This window comes from Chionomys nivalis, chromosome 21 (assembly GCF_950005125.1).
Source record: "Chionomys nivalis chromosome 21, mChiNiv1.1, whole genome shotgun sequence".
Taxonomy (NCBI): Eukaryota; Metazoa; Chordata; class Mammalia; order Rodentia; family Cricetidae; genus Chionomys; species Chionomys nivalis.
This window is the reverse complement of record NC_080106.1, coordinates 18,665,193-18,679,942: the sequence shown is the minus strand read 5'-3', so window position 1 is coordinate 18,679,942 and position 14,750 is coordinate 18,665,193.

The following is a 14,750-nucleotide window of genomic DNA, read 5'->3' as shown; positions in this document are numbered from 1 at the left end:
TAAAAAGAAAGAAAACAAATCTATATGTATAAAACATGAAATGAGAGTATAGCATATCTGTAACCCAGAATTTATATTCTTATAAGACAATGACTTGTTATCCTCAATGGCTAGATGATTCTCTAATTAAATTATTCCCCTATAGATGGCAATGAGCTTTCAAATACAACCTGTAGCAAAAACACAGCAACCAGCTTATGGATCTGCTGTCTAGAGTTGATGACACTGAGATCACGAACATGTACACATTTAATCGGTGGAATTTATTACATTTTAACATTTCTATTGCTTTCTCCAGCTAAGCTTCTTTACAGGAGCATTCAGGCAAATGTTGGCAAATGATGCCCACAATAAGATCTCAGGATAGGTAAAAAAAATCTATTTCTATTAATTATGCTTTTCACTATAATCTAGGAAAGGGGGATTTAGGTTCTAGCCTGGCTCTGCGTTCTTCACACCAATGTTGGAAGTGGATTTTTACAGAGAAAATGCATCACACTTGGGATGTTCTGTAAATTAAACAAAGAGAGATGCATTCTCGTTCTCCCCACTGACATGAAGACATACGCAATGCAGAGCAGCCTCCGTTTCTAGTTTGAAGTGTTTTTTGGCCTCAAGAGCATTTGCAAACGTCCTTGTGTCAAAACAAAGCTGTTGCAATTACACTTATGAGGCCTTATTGTATATAAAATATCAAAGTCAAATGGAGTCCCAAATACTGACCCTTGACTGCCAATTGAAATAGTCCCTAACCTTCACCCATACACTAAAAAAGAGACAAATAAGCTGCAGTTGAGATTTGAAAATACATCATGCCAGGATAAAAGGGAGGGGGAAGCAAAGCTTAATACAAATCCAGGGAAGGTAAATTTACAGCAAATATGTCAATTACTAACTTGCTCATATGTTTTGCTTTCCAAATCCAGACACCTACACAAAGATACACAGATATTTATCAACTTCCGGAATGATGTGCTGGGATGATGACATAGTCCAGAATCAGGAGAAATATAAGACAATGAGTTTCCTCAATAGTCTACAGTGCTGCACACCCATTAACATGCATCCGCGGTCGGTGCAAGAGCTGCAAGTATTTAATTCTGTTCCCATAAACATGCTGAGGGCAGACACACTCTTAGCACCAAAGCAAGGAAGATGCTTGATCAAAATAGAAGTTCCCAATCTCAAAAGATCATATCCCAAACACCAAAGCAGATAATTAGTTTAAGGAACGCGGTGGATGAATTTTTTTCAACCCACATGTTCTCCACCCAGATTTCTGAATCCTAAAGCTGAATGGATGGTGAGGTCTGTCCTTCCAATGCGACAAGCTTTCATCAATGTTGCCTATCTTGCTGGCTGGACTCATGTCTCTGCTGCCAGGGAGGTCCCCTGCAGTACCCTCTCCTTTCCGTTCTCTTTAGTAAGGGCGCCCGGTTCACTCCATGCAAGTTTACATTTGTGAGGTGGTAGTGAGTGTGGGACCCTTTTGCAAAGCTGGCCAATGCGAGTCTCAGCCTTGGGGAAGACATTTGCATTAGAATGTCCATTTGCTATGTAATCCAAACTGATTCACCAATAAAAGCAAAACCAAAGCAATTACTAGAAAAAAAAATAAATCTTTTCCCTATCACCCTGGTCATCCAGATAGCCATTTCTTTCTGAGACCCCGATCCTGAACGTACACGAATTACACAGCTGGGGAAGCCACGCTCACTCCCGAGCTGGATGCTGCAGTTAGAAAGAAAGGGGTTTTCACCTGGGTTCCGGTAGTCAGACATTGTGTCTGCCACACAGAGGGGGCTCAAAACCGGCTTCTGAACAGAGATGTACAAATGGATCTCAAGTGAGAGACATGTGCCAAGAAAGGAAACACAAGAGATGGCTATCGGTCTCTATCCTGGAATGGGCCACACTTCTTGTGCCTTGAAGAGGTTCCTAGGCTATTTTAATTATAAATATTTATATCCACGAAAGCAAATTCAGAAGGATTTATATCCCAGGGGAGCACAGATCAATAGATCCGAGCAAACCTCATCTCCAGGCAGACCACTTAACACTGTTATCACCGATTAGGGCTGCTTGGCCCTCCGGGAAGGTGTCGGCTCCCCTCTTGTCCTCCATAGGTCCACCCTATTCTTGGCCCCAAGAGAAAATCAATAACAGAATGCAAGGATCAATGCCCAGGACGTCTGCTCGGCTGCGGTGCCTCACCTTAGGACCAGAGTTTGGTTAGCCCTTATCTATCCCGCGGATCCTCGTTTCTCCCCAGCCCATGCTCCCAGGTCTGCAGGGGCGTCTAGACATTTGCTCATTATTAAAATCAGCCAAAAAAAAAATGCTGCTGACACTCTCTGGGTAAGAAAAAAAAAGACTTGGTTATCTTTTGCTTCACTTTTTAAAAGTAAAGAAACTTACCAGGTGTCAATGATCGAGCCTGAGTCGATTTCTTGCCTCATGGCCGCGGCGCGTTCCTTGCTGCCCACCGCCAGGCCACTGAGTACCGTCGGCGCTCCCAGAGTAAGCCAGGTTACTGGTCCAGGTTTGTCTGCAGCTCCCCACGCTTGGTCTGCTGTTGATAGATCCTCTGCTCCTGAAGCATCCAGCTATTGACCCGCCCAGGGAAAGAAAGAAAAAATGGGAAAAAAAATCAATTAATACTAAACAGCTTAACAAAACCCCCGCATAGCACAGGCCTGAAGCTTGCAGAGTAGGAGTTGGGTGGTCTCAGTGGCAACACGTACAGTCATGGGGACAGGCTCAGCCAGCTGGGAAGCTGATGTTCCAGGGGACAGGAAGCCAATATGGTAGGCGTGATCACACACCCACCCACCCACACACACACTCCACAGTGCCTTCTTGCTCTCCCTCTCCCTCTCTCTCTCCAGCTTTGTCTGACATGCCCTAGTCTGGGAGCAAAGAGGACGGTGCAGGTACAAGCTCATTGTGAAACCGGGAAGAGTAACAATCACCAAGACGGAAGGGCTGCAACCAAACTCACAGAGCCGGTGGATGGGTGTTTTCTGGTTCTCATTGGTTTGCTTGGTTGTGTTTGGAGGGTGTGGAAGGCAGCAGTGGAGATCTTGTTTTGTTCTAAAATGGCAAAGCTAGTTACACATTGTGGGAGAGGAACCCTGTGCAATGCTGCGTGTACCTCCCTGTCAATACCACACTCAGACAGACACGAAGCTTTTGGGTGGGGGGAGATGAGAAATGGGGGAAGTATCATACCTCAGCTGCCAGGCACTCTGTCTTCTGCAGGAGCTTGGCTTGGGAGGCTCTGGATTTTTGCATCTCACTGTTCCAGCTGCAAGGAGTTTACATAGGGAGGGAGCAAGGAAGGATCATGAATGTCAACCAATGAGCAATTAGCATGACAAGACTAAAGTATTGATCCAGTAAAGCTCACTGCACTGCTGAAGTCCCAGAGGTAGAGGGGCTCCCCTGTCACTAACTCCAGCAGTGTGCATTGGAAGCCTGTATCCTGGGGCCTGGCACTTTTCATAGTTCAGGTCCTTTGCGGTGATAATGCAGGGTGGTGCCCTCATGCCCACCTGCAGCCACCAGGGCTGTCTCCACCTCTGAGCAGAGAGCTGCAGAAAAGAAAGCAAACATTTTGTTTGCCCTGCTTCATTCTTTTTTCTTTTTTTTTTTTTTTTGAATTTTTTAATGCCGTCCCCTCCCAATAGCACCAGGCATTTCTACGTATTGATTGGGGAAAAAGCAAGGGTGAAATCCCGGCTTGACAGCTGGGGCTGGAACTAATGTGGTTTTCCCATTTTGCATGGATCGGGGCAAAGTCCCTTACGTAGTACCAACTTCTGGATGATCAGAATACAGACTTCTGAGCACACTTTTTTTTCTTCTGATTTTAAACTCTTAATAGCAACAAGGGAGGAGGTAAGGGGCTGTTTCACTGAAGGAACAATCCACTCCCAGATATAAGGCTATATATTGTTACCATCTAGGGGTCTTGAATGGGTTTGTTCCCTCTGCCAAGTGAAGACTTAAAAGGCAGGGAAATATCAGAAGCAGCAGAAAGCAACAAGCAAAATTTATTAAAGGTGAAAATACACACATACACAGTAAAGCACAGGCAGAGACAGAAGACTCCCTGCAGAACAGAAAGGGGGGCTCAGACACTGAAATCCAAGTTCCCCATGGATGCTCAGGGACTTTAAGTGGTTTTGGTGTCCTGGGATGCATCTCTCTCCTCTAATTTCAGACTGGTCAGTATAGTCATAGAAAGGGGAACGAATCGGCCCACAACTGTAGGCAAACATGTTTAGGAATGGCCTTGAACATTATCTGATCAACCTGGACTGGTCTGCCAACAGGAGGCATAAAACAAAGCCCACTAAGCCTTTGTATCAGATTGGGAGTGTGAAGGAGAAGCAGGAAGTTTGCCATCTTTGTTATTTATCTGTGGTCCCTTTCTATGCCTGTCAGGGAACTATCTAGCTCTTGGCCCCTCCATATGACGCCAAAGGGAAGAGGATAAAGCTTGCGACTCAGTGGTCACAGTGTTCAGATGATGCTCGCCATGGGAGCGTTACCCCATAAAGCTCCCCAATATTCACATTTGCCTGTTAGACTCAGTCACATACACCCCATCTTCTCTTCATCACTTTCTCCCCATGGCTTACAAGTTCACTTCTCAAACTGTTTCCAGTTTCTTTCCACACCCTTCTTTAGAGATCCTATAGCGTCCCATCTTGCCTATGGAATCTCTCAAGCAGTGGCAACTGTAGATTCTTGGATAAACTTATACCTGGGCAAAAACTCTCCTAGCACCAGCAATATGATGGGCAATTCAGACATAGTCTCTACACTCCAAGGGCTTAAGCAGCTGAACCAGCGAGCTGCTCACTGACAACACCACCATCCATTTTTGGTTCATTCATTTCGTGTTTGAGAACTTCCTACTACCAGGAACCATCCTTTGTTAATGATAGAACAATGTGACAGAGACACACGTCACCAATATCCACCGTCTCGGACACACATCCTTTGTTTTCCACCTCTTCTAGAGTGGACTTTGCAGTTAAGGTCTGGCCAGTGAGATACAAGGATAGCACAGAGGTGCCTGGGTTGGTTCCTAAAACCTCCTGAAGGACATCTCATCCTTGCCCCCTGTGATGACCCGGAAGGTGACAGAGACAAAATGAAAATGCCATCCGGTTTTTTTTGGACCCAGTTGGAAAAGACTTGACTCACCAACTTAAGACTATGGCAGAAGCAATAGACTTTACTGTGTTAAATGACTGAGATTTTAAGATTGTTCGTGTTAATGTAAGCACAGCTAGCATTAATTCTGCTGAAAAACCAAGTGGACCAGTTATGGTGTCTGCTGTCACAGAGCTTGTACCCCAGTGGGCAAGTGATATTAATAAAATAACCTCAAAATTAATGTAAGGTAAATAACCTCAAAATTAAATGTAAGGTTTTAACCATGGTGGGTGTCATGAAGGAAAAGAATTTAAGGCAACATATACACGAGTCAGAGGAAATCCACCCAAACGGCTGCCGTCCTATAATTATATTGAAATCTGAATTATGAGTAAGTCATAGAGATGAGGGCATAGCCCAGAAATCACAGAACACCAGTGTGATTCAGGGAGAATAGGGAGGAACATTATGCAACATAAGGCTAGAGAAACAGGCAAGGGTCAAACCATTTAGGGCCTTACAGTTTATGGATTTCAATATCATTGAGAAGCTATTCTAGTATTGGGGGGTGGCTGTTGATGAAATCACGCTTGTATTTTGAAAAGGTTTTTCTGACTGTAGTGTGAAGAATGAATTGATAATTTCTTTCCAGGCATATGGTAGACCAGATAACCCAAACCCTTTCACCAAAAATGTTAAGATATTCTTGAATAAACTAGAACAACGAAGGACTGGGTTTACAGGCAGGGCATTCCCCAGAGGGACAGGTAAAAGGAGAGACTTGAAATGAAAACAAGGAGCCCCGGCACACATGCATTGATGTGGGAGTCTTTTGTTTTGTGTTGATTTTATTGGTTAAATAAAAAAACTGCCTTGGCCCTTTAATAGGACAGAAAATTAGGTGGGTGGAGTAAACAGAACAAAATGCTGGGAGAAAAAATGTCGAGTCAGGCAGTCGCCATGATTCTCCCACTCCAAACAGAAGGTCTTTCCTGGTAAGCCAGCTTGTGGTGCTACACAGAATATTAAAAATGGGTTAGATCAATATGTAAGAGCTAGCCAATAAGAGGCTGGAACTAACGGGCCAGGCAGTGTTTAAAAGAATACAGTTTCCGTGTAATTATTCCGGGTAAAGCTAGCCGGGTGGCGGGACGCAGCCAGCCGTTCCTATAACAGGAAGCTGGGGCGGCAGGGAAGCGGCCCTCCTTTCCCACTACTACAATGCATTATGGCATCTGCCCAGTCTCGGTGACCATGGGATTAGTTTTCAGCAGCCAGAGGAGGACAAAATTCAATAGAAGTCAACAAGTTGGAACTGAGATCCCTAGGGAACACTTGGACTCTTAAAAGATTGGCCTGGGTCAGGGAATGGGGACAGCCCATTGGTTCTTGTAAGGATTTGCATCTTTTTTTTTTCCTGGTACGCAAGTGAGAAGCTGATCTTTCCTTAGAATCTATGTGTCTCACAGTCTGAGAATTTATATCTACCTGTTACTATTCTAAACCTAGAAGTTTAAAAACCACAAATCTGAAAACTTTAAGAAACCAAAACCAAATAATGCTCTTAAACCAGTCATATACATTTGCAGAAGCAAACTCCAAAATACACTGGAAAGTTACTCCTTCATGTAGGTCATTTAGGATTTTTACAAATAGCCCTGTGACATACCCACATATCGTAGAGTATTAGACAATTGAATATCAGATTTATACCTCTGAACGTTTCAAGAGGTAAAACAACCTTATAACCAGTAAAGTGCTCATTATGCAGGCATGTGGGCCCCAGCTCACACCCCCAACACCTATATTAAAAAAACAACAACAACGAAAAACAGGTGTGGTGGCATGAGTAGTGCTGAGGAGGCGGAAACACGAGGGTTCCTGGGGCTGCTGGCTGTCCATTCTTGCCAATCCATGAGATCCAGCAAGAGACCCTGTGGAAAACAACTGAGGGCGACATCTGAGATTGACCTTTGGCCAACACACACACACACACACACACACACACACACACACACACACACACACACGATATACACATACACACAGAGACATACAGACACACACACAGACATAGACACAGACACACACACACATTTATGCACAACCTGAAAGAAATTACAACTAATACATAAAAGAGGGAGCAAAATTAAGTGAGATAATAACACAATAAATGGCCCGGTGGTGGCGGCACACACCTTTAATCCTAGCACTCGGGAGGCAGAGGCAGGCAGATCTCTGAGTTCGAGACCAGCCTGGTCTACAAGAGCTAGTTCCAGGACAGGCTCCAAAGCTACAGAGAAACCTTGCCTTGAAAAACCAAAAAATAAAAAAATAAAAATAAATAAAACAATACAACATACTATAAAAACAGAAAGGATAAATGAGATGGAGAATGGGGAACCAGAGTCTAACTTCTTACCAAGCATACAGGAGCCTTGGCACACATCAGGATTCGGAAGGCAATCATAATTTTTTCCTCCTTGTGTTAAATATGTTATTTATATAGGACAAACCTCTCCACTGCTCTGTATATGACATCAAATATATGAGGGCATAATGACTGCTCCAGAGACAGGGAACATTTTCCATATTTAAAACTGACAGGCAGCTCATAAGACATTCTCTCTGTTATGATTGTTGAAGTGGCTCAGGGAGGAAAATACCATCCCAGTGTGGTTCCTTTGCTTCTTTGCGCTCTCCGGCTCCGTGTTAGCTTTCCAGCTGGGCACAAATTGAGGACACTGGCCTTTCCAATGGTGGACAACGAGACACAATGGGAGCAGGGTGGCAAGCATCAAAGGAAAGCTCAAAATAAGGAAGGCTCATTATTTCATCAAAAACATTTTTTTCCCTTGCTACTGTTTCAAAAATTATTCCTGGGCTTTACACGGAGCTGGAAATAAGTTAAGTATTGACATCAAGAGGTCACCCGGGTGGCTTGGGCTGCTGCTGTGGACCAACCAAACCTTAAGTTAGGCTGGAGAAGATGTAGAGGAAAGACTTAGGCAGAATAGAACTGACTTGCCCAACCGTTAAGAAAGGACTATTGTTGTTATTGTTGTTGTTGTCTTTTGAGACAGCATCCCCTGTAGCCTAGGCTGCCTTCCAACCTTCAAAGAAGCCTAAGCTGACCTTGAGCTCCTTATCTTCTTCTTCCAACTCCACAGTTTTGGGACAGCAGGTGTGTACCACACTCCTGGCAGGAAACTTACTGTCAATGTGTCGTCCCTAGAGAGGATTATTTTTGGCCTAGTTTCTCTATATAGATAAAAATTTATGTGCAAGGGGCTGGAGAGATGGCTCAGTGGTTAAGAGCACTGCCTGCTCTTCCAGAGGTCTTGAGTTCAATTCCCAGCAACCACATGGTGGCTCACAACCCTCTGTAATGAGATCTGGTGCCCTCTTCTGGTGTGTGGGCATACAGGGAGGCAGAATGTTGTATACACAATAAATAAATAAATAAATAAATAAATCTTCAAAAAAATTATGTGCAAACTCAGAAGACAGATTTTAATTAATAGCATAACAGGAAATTAAGCTGATAAAAATAAAGTCTGGGCTAGCAACTGGGCTTGCTACTTTCAAGTTGTAGGAATAACACTTGTGTCTGCAGATACCATTTCATAGTTTAAAAAGTCCTTTGGAGCACAGTAGCTAATCCTTTCCGTAACAACTTTATGAAGGAGATAGACATTCTCTGCATCTGAAAGATTGAAAATGTGGTGTAGCTGCCCTAGCCAGGGATCTCCAGATCACAAGGTGGCCTGGAAATTCTGGTGATCCAATGATTCGTCTTCAGAGGACATTCATATTTAATATCGTACTTGGAAAAAAGAAAAAAGAGTGTTTCAAAGGAAAGATGCTTTGTTTCTTGGTTTTCGTTTAGATTGGGTCTTACTATAAAGCCTAGGCTAGCTCTGAACTTGAGATCCTCCTGCTTAGGGTCTTGAGTGCTGGGATTACAGCTGGCTGAAAAATTTTGGAGGGGTCAGTATGCTCTGTTCATATAGTTGGTATATTTCTATAGCTTAAACAACAGACATTAATGCTCATTTTCCTTTTGTTTGAGGCTGACCTGGAAGACATGTAGCCTGGTCTGACCATGAACACACAAGAAGCTGACCCCGAGCACGCTGGATTAGAAGATGTTTCTTGTTTGTTTCTTTTTCTGGTGGCTCTGGACAATCTACGGCAACTTTTGACTTGTAGTGGCATCAGTTTGGTCTCTTGGTCCAAATTCATATGACCCTTTCCCTTGCAAGTCTGTATGTCTCCCTTCTTCATAGGGGAATGCCAGCGTTAAGACTTGGGTCCAGCCAGGAGTACAGCAAATACTTTTAATCACAGTACTCTGGATTAAAGTAGCAGGCAGAACTCTGTGAGTTTGAAGCTAGCCTGGTCTACCTAGTGAGTTCCAAGCCAGTCAGGGCTACATAGTGAGACTCTGTCTAAAAAGAAAGACTTAGGGTCCAACCAAACCAAATGACTACATATTAACTAATTATATCTAGATAAAGAAGGCCACAAACTGAGATTCTGGGGCAATACAGACTTGAGAGACAACACTCAACCTTTAACAGACAGGTAGTGTCAAACTTTTCCCCACCCATCGGTGCTGTATGTTCTTTAAAAGATTGGCTTGGCTGACTGTTTTCTCTGTGGATTTTGTTTTCTTCTCTGATTGTGACTTACTCTTTCTGGTTCTTTCTCCTTCTTTCCTTCACCAGGAATATTTCTGCCACATTCTCTACGGCTGAATCACACACGACACACACATACTTGCATATTATCAATCTGTGCAAGATAAAATACTTCTTCGTTTTCATCTGAAACATTTCCAGGATATAGATGCTAACAGTGTTCCAAAAGTCAGCTAAATCCTATCTAGAGGCGTGATGGGTATTGGCTAGAGTAAGGGCCGGCGATTCCCGGTTGTTGTGAAGGCAGGCTGAGGCAGCAATCATCAAAAGCTATAATTTCTAGGCTTCCTGTCTCTGTTTCTTCTTGAAGAGAAGTTTAGAAACACTATGATATCATGCCTTGCACACAGTAGTAACACAGTAATTATTGCTTCATCTGGCAACTCAAAGCAATATTTTGATTGAAACCGTATTAGAGGAATAAATACAAATGGCATTTACTTAGTGAGGGGAAATGGTGTTGGGGCAACAATAAACAAAGTACCAAATGTACCAAAATAGATCCAGATGAACTCTAATGCGCAAACAAAGCCAGAAAGTTGTTAGAAGTTATGAAGGGCTCTAAGGAGTGATCTTGAAGGGAGTGGAGTTCTTTCTAAATATGACCCAGACCCTGAGTGTTATGAGGATTTACTATACTAAAGACAAAATACGTTTCATGTGGAAAATTACTAGAAACAAAGCAAAGTGAGATGACAAACTGAAAAATTATAATTTATAATGAGTCCCTGTGTTATATACACTTTTATAAGTCAATGTATAAAAGTTCAATAACCCAGTGGAAAGTAGACAAACCTGGGATGAAAAGACAAAAATGTCTTTAAAAGAAGCAATACTGTGCATAGAAAATGAAATCCAAAGAAACTCTGCACTGAGATTTATATTTAACACAGTGATAAATTCTCAAGCTAGTGATAAGCAGTGATCTTGCTAAGGCACAGTAAAATGTGTTCTTTCATGAATCGCTGGTTGAAGTCAAACCCAGCATTAACTCTATGGGATATGATTTCTCCAAGACTCATTAAAATAGCATCCAAGATGGCCTTTGACCTCGCGAGTCCAGTTCTGTGAATTCATCCTACAGATATACCTGCACACTTGTGAAATGGCACATGTAAATGCCTATGCCTTGCAGCTTTGTAATCATGGCGGATCAGAAGGTACCTAAAGGTCCATCAGTAGGAGACCAGCTAAATAAATAATGGTCTGTCACACAATGGGAAACCCTAACACCATAGAAAGACTGTGGACTCTCCAAATAGAAAGCCTTTCTTTTTAATTTGCAAGGAAGTGAAACACATAACGGGGAGGTCCAGAAGGACCCTTCTATCTGTGCGCACAATAAATTATGAAACAGCAACAGCAAAAGCACACAAAGGCACAGAGCATACTGTGTGGTATATTGCTCTGTGAAGACGAGGAGGGAATGCTGTGCACACGCGTGCATTTGTGTGTACGGATGAAGTGTCTCTTGTCTCTCAGACCTGGGAAGGCTCAACAGAGTTCGCTGGCACATGCGTGGTCCTTTTTCTGCCTGCTTTCAAATTTACAGAAGAACCTTGTTAGAGCCGACAAATAGTTCACCTAACTATCAAAACAGTTCTCTGTCAAAGCAGGATTTAGCCCGCCTCCCTACCTTTTTCCTGAACTGGTGTCCACATAACATGAAATTAACCGGTTACAATTTCATGGCACTTAATGTACTCACAACATTTTCTGGTTATCACTTCTATCTAGTTTTAAAACATTTCCACCGTTCCCAAAGGGAACCTTGAACCTATTAAGTCTGTACTCTTCCATTCCCCCGCCCCCGGTTCCTGCCTCTCTGTGAATTAGTACTTTTCAGATAAATTGAATCACACATGTGATTGGTGGCATCTGGATTGCTTCACTTAGCATGAGGTTTTTGGAGGATTATCGACGTTGAAACTGTGCGTCAGAACTTCCTTGCTCTCTGTGACAGAAGAATCGCTCACTGTGGAGATGAACCACGTTTTGTCCATCCATGCATTTGCTGATCTTTGGGTGTCTCTAAGTTTTGGCTGTTCTAAATAGCTATAAGAATCCATACACATCCCTTTGAACATCTGCTTTCGGTTGTTTTTCTTAAGCTACTCAGAGTGGGATTGATGGATTATCTGTTAGCTCTGTGTTTGACTTTAGGGGGAACTTTTTGTGTTTCTTTTGGAAGCAGTTTGTTTAGGCTCGGGTTCTAGATATTTATGGCAGGCTCATCCACTCACCAAATATTTAAGTGCATACTAGGGAACAGGCCCTTTGCTCAGACCCAGGAGAGTCAAATGTGAACAGAAACACTCTCCTTTAATGGTCCTCCTGTCTGACAAAAAGAGATGGGGGAATTAAGTAAGACACAAGCTGTATGACACCTTCCTAATAATAAACACCACCGAGGAGTTCAACGCTGCCACCGAAAGAAACCCCCACTTTTCTGATGAGAACCCTCAAGGCTGTGTCTTCATGTATGGGAAGAATTCTATTTGCTAAGTGCTACCCTACCGGCACCGTGTGAGATCACCCAATAGAGAGCTGCAAGCGTTCCTCTGTTCTCTCTCTTGACTTCTAATGACTGCCTACTCATTCCCTTCTTGATGTCTTTGCCCTTGCTGACTCTTTGATTGGAATGCCCATCCCCAGGTAGCCACCTCCTGCTCATAGCTCAGGTTTTGCTGGACAGAAACGCAGCTAACTCTAAACATGTGGACATTGGCCTATGCTGCTGTCATCACTGAACTAAACATTTCCTGAAACGGACTTGTTTACGCTCATTCTCTCCCCCAGGTTAGCTCCTGTTTATTTGCTGCCGTGTTGCTGCACTTGGTACCTGCCAGGTGATGGATAAATATCTTCTCATTGATGAGTAGCTACACTGGGGCTTGTGTCAAGGGTTAACATTACAGCATATCCAAGGTACGACGATGGCTGCAAGAAGGAAGCGGTCTAGTAGGAACAAGGGCTTGTGTAAATGACCGACTTCTAGCTTCCTACCTCTGTATCCACCTTCCCAGCTCCTACAACCAACTCTGCTACAAGCACAGCTCTATCCTGTGCATACTCCTTTGCTGATTCCTATTTACCGACTATTAGGCTCAACTCTTTATTCTCCGTCTCCAACCGAGGCTCTTCCCGGTTGTTCCTGCAAACCTATGACCATAGGCGGCTTTGACCGTGGCATCTTCTCAGTTGTGATATTTCTTCAAGGCATCTGGTCTTATTTTCTGTTGCCCATGAGAACCAGTCTACTTAGGTAGTGTCACAGCGTCTCCCTCACTGAAAGCTCTCCTAACTTCTCTAACATTTGATGGCCCTTTACTAATCATCCCATCCCACATTTATTTGGCACCTCTTTAGTATTCAAGGAGTTGGCTGATTTACTCCAAAGAGCATGAACGTTCTTGAGGTGAAAACTGCTTGAAACCTTTCTCAACACACATCCACAACCCTTCTCACAGAGCTTCCTGCATACAGTGCACACATAAGTAAGATAGTAAATGGTAAATACAAATATGAGAAACCGTGAGAAGATGCCTTACAAGTCTCTGAGGGTTTCCAGGAGGGTAAAGCTTAGGATCTTTGCTCCCTATAGAAACCCTTCTCGACCCTGGCTCCAGAATCGTATCTACGCCCTTACCAGTGCTGCCCCCCCCGCCCCAGGTTCTGACTTAGCTAGTCTAGTTTGGAACAATAGTATTTTAAGAAACTCCTATATTAGGGTTGGAGAGGTGCCTCAAAAGAGTTTGTGGTTCCAGCATCCACATTAGGGAGCTCACAACTGTTTTTAACTCTGGGGGATCTGACACTCTCTTCTGGCCTCTGTGGACACTGCACGCATGTGTACAAACTCACACTCACACACATTTATACATAATATTTTACGTCTTTTAAAAATATGTTTTTAAATGTACAGAACCACTGGGTAAGATTTTTTTAGGCTCTATCATGATTACTAAGTTTCTTTTTCTTGTTTTTTTTTTTTTTAAAACCATGCAGTTTTAAAAAAATTCATTTACATGCATTGGTGCTTTGCTTACATATATGTCTGAGCGAGGGTGCCAGATCACCTGAAACTGGCATCACAGACAGTTGTGAGCGGCCATGTGGGTGCGGGAATTGAACCCAGGTTCTCTGAAGAGCAACTGGTACTCTTATCAGCTGAGCTGTATCTTCAACCCTAATTTCTAAGTGAACATTTCTAGTGCCTTTCCCCCTTCCTGAGTTTGTATGTTTTAGGTATGACAGGGTAATAGGTATTAAACCAGGTCACTGTATGGTACAGGGTCACATTCCACTTATCATATCTTGGGCTATATGGGGAAGGACCGCTGTAGGCTGGACATTTGCATCACTCCAGAATGTAGAGGTTGGAATCTAATCAGCAGTGGGATGGTATTGGGGCTGGTGCCTTTGGAAGTGACTAGGTCAGGAAAGGGTGTGGTGTTCAAATAAACGAGGTTCTCCGGGAGTGTCCTACCTGCCTGTTATACCACACGGGGGTCCAGTGAGACAACATTACCTATGAACTAGGGAACAGGCCATCAACAGACACTGAATCTGATGCTGCACTGGTCTGAAATTTCTCAGCCTCTGGAACCGTGAGACATAAGCTACTTGGTTCATAGTACTTTGTTACAGCAGCCCAAATGGACAAAGACACCGATGAAGGTGTCTGTGGATGACAGCAGCTACGCAACAGAGAAGGCGTGGCAGACACTAGTCAGTGGCTGCCCAACAGCCATTAGAGCTCCTGGACCTTCTTTTAAAGCTCAATTTTGTTTCAGTGGTAAAGTACCCGCCTCAGGGATGGACCCTGATTGCTCTAAACCCATCTGAAATCTCATCTCTCTTGGCTTGCTATACAGC